The following is a 6441-nucleotide window of genomic DNA, read 5'->3' as shown; positions in this document are numbered from 1 at the left end:
AGAACACTCTCCAAGTGCTACAAGAAGACGCCCTGTTGGAGGCACACTAGCTGGTATCTACACTATTGGCCATTAAAATTGCTATACCACGAAGATGACGTGCTACAGACGCGAAATTTAACCGACAGAAAGAAGATGCTGTGATATGCAAATGATTAGCTTTTCAGAGCATTCATACAAGTTTGGCATCGGTGGCGACACCTACAACGTGCTGACATGAGGAAACGTCGTTGTGGTGCCTCGTATGAGGAGGAGAAATACATACCATCAAGTTTCCGACTTTGATAAAGGTCGGATTCTAGCCTATCGCGATTGCGGTTTATCGTATCGCGACATTGCTGCTCGCGTTAATCGAGATCCAATGACTGTTAGCAGAATACGGAATCAGTGGGTTCAGGAGGGTAATACGGAACGCCGTGCTGGATCCCAACGGCCTCGTATCACTAGCAGTCGAGATGACAGGCATCTTATCCGCATGGCTGTAACGGATCGTGCAGCCACGTCTCGATCCCTGAGTCATCATATGGGGACGTTTGCAAGACAACAACCACTACACGAGCAGTTCGACGACGTTTGCAGCAGCATGGACTATCAGCTCGGAGACCATGGCTGCGGTTACCCTCGACGCTGCATCACAGACAGGAGCGCCTGCGATGGTGTACTCAACGACGAACCTCGGTGCACGAATGGCGTAACGTCATTTTTCGGATGAATCCAGGTTCTGTTTACAGCATCATGATGATCGCATCCGCGTTTGGCGACATCGCTGTGAACGCACACTGGAAGCATGTATTCGTCATCGCCATACTGGCGTATCACCCGGCGTGATGGTATGGGGTGCCATTGGTCACGCGTGTCCGTCACCTCTTGTTCGCATTGACGGCACTTTGAACAGTGGACGTTACATTCCTGATGTGTTACGACCCCTGGCTCTACCCTTCATTCGATCCCTGCGAAACCCTACATTTCAGCAGGATAATGCACGACCGCATGTTGCAGGTCCTGCACGGGCCTATCTGGATACAGAAAATGTTCGACTGCTGCTCTGGCCAGCACATTCTCCAGATCTCTCACCAACTGAAAACGTCTGATTAATGGTGGCCGAGCAACTGGCTCGTCACAATACGCCAGTCACTACTCTTTATTAACTGTGGTAACGTGTTGAAGCTGCATGAGTGGCTGTACCTGTACACGCCACCCAAGCTCTGTTTGACTCAATGCCCAGGCGTATGAAGGCCGTTATTACGGCCAGAGGTGGTTCTTCTGCGTACTAATTTCTCAGGAGCTATGCACCAAAATTGCGTGAAAATGTAATCACATGTCAGTTCTAGTATAATATATTTGTCCTATGCATACCCGTTTATCATTTGCATTCCGTCTTGGTGTAGCAATTTTAATGACCAGTAGTGTATCATGGCAGATAGAGGATGATCACTTCCCTGGCCTGCACGGTCTCCCGACCTCAGTCCTTTGGAATGTTTTCCGCTAAGGCACCTTAAACAATTGGTCTATGCAGCAGACCACCCGGACGCAGAAACTCTTCATTCATGTGTCATGCAAGCCTGGGAAATTATTCGAAACCGTCAGGGAAAATGAGAAAGGGCGCAACAGTCCGTATTTCGACGGGTACATGCGTGTTTAGTAGCGGGAGGGGGACATTTCCAGCATTACCTAAGCTGTAAACTTTCGTTAATAACTCGAAATACAAGGATTTTCGGACATACGTTTATATGAACTTTTGTCCCAGTTTTGATGTAAGGAGACTGTTACTAAAATTCGTGACAGTATTTTTGGAACATTCTGTGTTATGCCCATGTCAAATGAAGGCCGATGTGTGTGAAAACGAGACAGATGCATTTCGATTGAGGTCGCCAACAGACGACTACGCTGTCCCCTTCTGCAGTTGACACGCCTTCCCGCTCGTTCACCACGTACCCCTCCTACAGCGGTACGGACCGGGCGACTGCTGGCTGCGAGATTGCGACCGTTGGCGGCAGGTGTGAGGAGCGCTGATTGGCGGTGGGAGCAATCGCGTCTGCAGTGTCAGCTGTGACAAATTGCTCAGTCGCACCCCCTGGCTGCTGCTCCAGGCTTTGAATTCTTCCAGACGCTTCCCAGATGGAAAGTGGTTTTTTACCCACCTTTTTCGGATTCTCCCTCCATGTTCGCGAAGATATTACGTCACAAATTTCGAGGTGCATTAACTGAGGGATCTTCGTACATAAGTACGCCTGTACACTAATTCGGCGTCCAAACTCATCGATTGGAAACTACAATATTTACTGCCGCAACGAACTACACATTTTTAGTATTCTATAACCACTACTACAAATTTTACGTTCACTGTGTTGCTTCATATTAGATTCCACATGTACTGTGCAGTCTTCACTTACTATGTTACAAATTCATTTCTTTTTCAAGAATCTTTCTCTCGAATGTACCTATCGAATGCTCCTGGTCGGTATACTTTTTGTTCTTCTTTCTCTGGTAACCTTTGTAAATAAATCTTTCTTTAAAAATGGGCTCTGAGCACTATGGGACTTAACATCTGAGGTCATCAGTCCCCTAGAACTTAGAACTACTTAAACCTAACTAACCTAAGGACATCACACACATCCATGCCCGTGGCAGGATTCGAACCTACGACCGTAGCGGTCGCGCGGTTCCAGACTGACGCGCCTAGGACTGCTCGGTCACACCGGCCAACCTTTCTTTAAAAAATGAAGTTATGTTTCGACTATGACATAGATCACCATTACTGATATCTAGGTGCCTGTCGCGGAATAACTGCATCTATTAATTTAGAACAATCTCTCAGCAATTATGGTGTTTCTAATTCTCTTGATCGCATTGTAAACGAAGATATCACACTTACAGTAGCCAGCCGCTGTGGCCGAGCGGTTCCAGGCACTTCAGTACGGAACCGCGCTGCTGCTGCGGTCGCAGTTTCGAATCCTGCCTCGGGCATGGATGTGTGTGATGTCCTTAGGTTAGTTAGGTTCAAGTAGTTTTAAGGTTAGGGGACTGATGACTGATGACCTCAGATGTTAAGTCCCATAGTGCTTAGAGCCATTTGAACACTTACAGTATCTGTACCAATCTCATTCTGTTTCACTTACAAGTCTTCAAAGTAAGAGTTGAAATCAAAAGTAAATCGTTTCTTGACGGAACAAGCCAGAACAACTCCCTGCAAAATTGCTATAGCACATGGTAGAATGTTTCCCCTTCATTTTTTCGATGTCTCTGTCTTTTGACTGGACTAATGAGGCCTTCCTTGAATTCCTCCCTTGAGCTAACCTCTTCATCTAAGAGTAGCACTTACACCGTAGGTTATTAATTATTTCTTGGATGTATTCCTTCTTCTTTTAACTTGTGTAGGTTCATCTGTTACAATGGAATTCCGTGATATTTTAACACAGGCACTGTCATCTCGTGCCTTATTCTTTTCAGTGTCCTCTACACATTCCTTTCTTCGCCAGTTCTGCGGAGAACCTCTGGACTCCTTCATTCTTTATCAGCATTCCTAATTTTCAACATACTTCTGTAGTTTAAATTAAGGCCTATCTTTGACGGCAGTAGACTCCTTTAGGCCAGGAATGTCGAATTTGCCTGCGTTAGATCGACTGTGTTTCTCAAAGTGTATGATTCAGTACTGTTCGATGCTGTACTAAAAAATTAAGTTCTCAGATTTTTCTTCCTTAAATTAAGGATTGGGGTTGTTTTGCGGGAGGAGACCAGACAGCGAGCTCATCGGATTAGGGAAGGACGAGGAAGGATGTCGGTCGTGCCCTTTCAAAGGAACCATCCCGGCATTTGCCTGGAGCGATTTAGGGAAATCACGGAAAACCTAAACCAGGATGGCCGGACGCTAGATTGAAGCGTCATCCTCCAGAATGGTGGTCCAGTGTGCTAATCACTGCGCCACCTCGCTCGTTTAAATTAAGGCCTATCTTTGAGGGCAGTAGACTTCTTTAGGCCAGGAATGTCGTATTTGCCTGCGTTAGTATCCTCTTCGCTCGTCTGTCATGTGTTATCTTGCTTCCAAGGAAGCAGAATTCGTTAATTTCATCTGTTTTGTCGTCACCAGTTTTGATGTTGACTTCATAAGCAATTTTCTTTCTACTACTTATTACTTTAGTCATTCCTCAGTTTATTCTCCATCCATAGCATGTGCTCATTAGACAGAGCATTAAATTAAACAAATACTGTAATTCCTCTTCACTTTCACTGAGGTAGGAATGTCTTCAGCTACTCTTATTGTTAATATCTTTTTACTTTGAACTTTGAACCACTCCCTTTGTCTCCGTTACTGCTTCTTCGGTATATGAATTGAACAGTATTGGCCGAGAAATTAATTCTCTCATACATTTTCTAAACTGAGCACTTAGTCTTTGGTTTCAATTCTTATTTTTCCTTCTTGGTTTCCGTACATGTTTTACCTACACTCTACACTAATTTTCCTCAGTATTTCGAGCATCTTGAATCATTTTACAATGTCAAACGCATTTCCTAGATAAAGAAATACTATCATTTTTTTAAATTTTTGCTTCCATTTTCAAGTGCAACTTCATAACCGTCTGCGTGGTACCTTCTCTTCTCTAAATCCAAACTGATGGTCAGTAACACATCATCAGTTTTACGTACTTCTGTATATTATGCTTTCAGCAGCTTGGCTGCATGAGCTCTTAAGCTGACTATGGCTGACTATGCAATAGTTGGCGCAGTTATCCGCATACCATAAGAATCAAAAGTAGATAAGTGGAGAACTTATCCTCAATTCATCTGTTTCAAATTTGTACTAAAAATGTTGTGCGATGTGAAACTGAGAAATTTATTATAAACAGACATCATCTCCAACTTTCAGCTGTGTAGGTGCAATGTTGCTGGATCGTATTAGTTTGACTCCTAGTGGAAAATAACGATAACAGTATGAATTACCGAATATGCAATACTCTCTTGCACTTGGGCATGGCTGTCCCTGTCATGTTGATTTACATAAATGTGTCCCTGCATCTGACGCGAAGTTCATTGGGTTTAGACAGACGTCCTACGTACTTAACAGTGTTCACGATTGTGCACTGGGCGTTGTCATCGGGGTCTCATCGATTGCAAGCCTTTCCTTTCACCTGTTCGTGTACATAGTGCAGGCTCCTTGTCTGGTTTCCGTTCTTTTAGTTGACGTTAAACGTTTCTTACTTCACCAGATCTCGGCAGCTTGTTAGCGATTTTCACACTCGGAATCAAGTAACGATGACTCATATGTGTTGTTAAAATTAATTTTTACCTATATCCTTTGTGTGCCTTATTTCCAAAAAGTACTTTGAAAAATATCCTGGTTATGAACAATTAAACTGATTACGTAAACTTATTCTCTCCATTCATGCTATACTTTACACTTCTTCACCCTCTCTCTATCTTGAAATGAGGTTACAGTACGTCACACCATCTTCCCCTTAAACACCACAGGCTACAAACGTTACATCTGTAGCATTGTACAAGCTGTAACAGTAACAGGTGAAGCAAATTAGACTTTCCTAAAGTAATTGTTTTCCTGTTTTATTAGGTATGCAACAGCTTTGAGTCTGTTTGCTTTGTTTCCATGTATAGTGTTCTTCGAGTGTGAAGAATTATATTTTGGTAAAATACAGCTGGTTCACGTTGGGAAGCTTTCCAATGTGGAAACGTTCCTATAAATGTTATTTTCAGCCTAACAATACTATGTTTACGGGGTTAAAATAGTAACCGGCAATTCTTGTACTTCACTAGTCTGAGAACGACTTCGAAACATTGTCAAGCAAAACCTAACACAGTGTACTATTTATTGTACCCATACACGGATATCTTTAGCAGAAGGCGAAAGATTTACACGTCCTGAAGTGGAACCAAACTCGGCTCTTACGGAAAGTCAAAGATTCACTCAATAATTTCATACAGCAGAGTGTCAGAAATCATTTGTTAATACATTTCCTGGAAGATCGTCCTGCTGCTAACAGGCGTAGAACTGAAATATTCTACATTTTCTTCGAGTCAGCTGTCAGTCTATCGACTGAAATACGTGTGTGCCACTGAAACTCTTTAAGTGGAGGGAGAAATAAACTTTGTGGTACTTCTTCAGTGCAATTGCACCTGACGAATGTGTTGTACATACTAAGAACTTTCAATGTTGTTCAGCATAACAATACCACATTAGTAAAGTAGACTAGATCCGTAAGCATCTCAGCATCGTAAACTTCCTTTGTGTCAGACTATATGAATTGAGAAAAGTGACTAAGCCAAGATTTTAGGCACTTGAGTCCAAATTAGCTGTGGTGTTTCGACTAATAAATATCAAGGAATATCTTCGCACAGTTAACGATCTGGGAAGCTTTCAAAATCGACAGACAGAGGACCACCGGATTCTAATAATTACTTTCCCCATTGCGCTCAGACTCTAGACACACT

General features: G+C 43.1%; 1 non-coding gene across 1 annotated transcript; it reads right to left on the bottom strand.

Annotated features, from left to right (window-relative positions):
* Positions 1-5774: 5774 nt before the first annotated feature.
* On the bottom strand, positions 5775-5890 carry LOC124778143. Its single transcript, XR_007015857.1, has one exon. It is a non-coding gene; the product is annotated as a U5 spliceosomal RNA (small nuclear RNA).
* Positions 5891-6441: the final 551 nt, after the last annotated feature.

The sequence above is a fragment of the Schistocerca piceifrons genome, chromosome 2 (genome assembly GCF_021461385.2).
Source record: "Schistocerca piceifrons isolate TAMUIC-IGC-003096 chromosome 2, iqSchPice1.1, whole genome shotgun sequence".
Taxonomy (NCBI): Eukaryota; Metazoa; Arthropoda; class Insecta; order Orthoptera; family Acrididae; genus Schistocerca; species Schistocerca piceifrons.
Note: the sequence above shows the minus strand (reverse complement) of the source record. Positions and strands in the feature narration are given on the sequence as shown.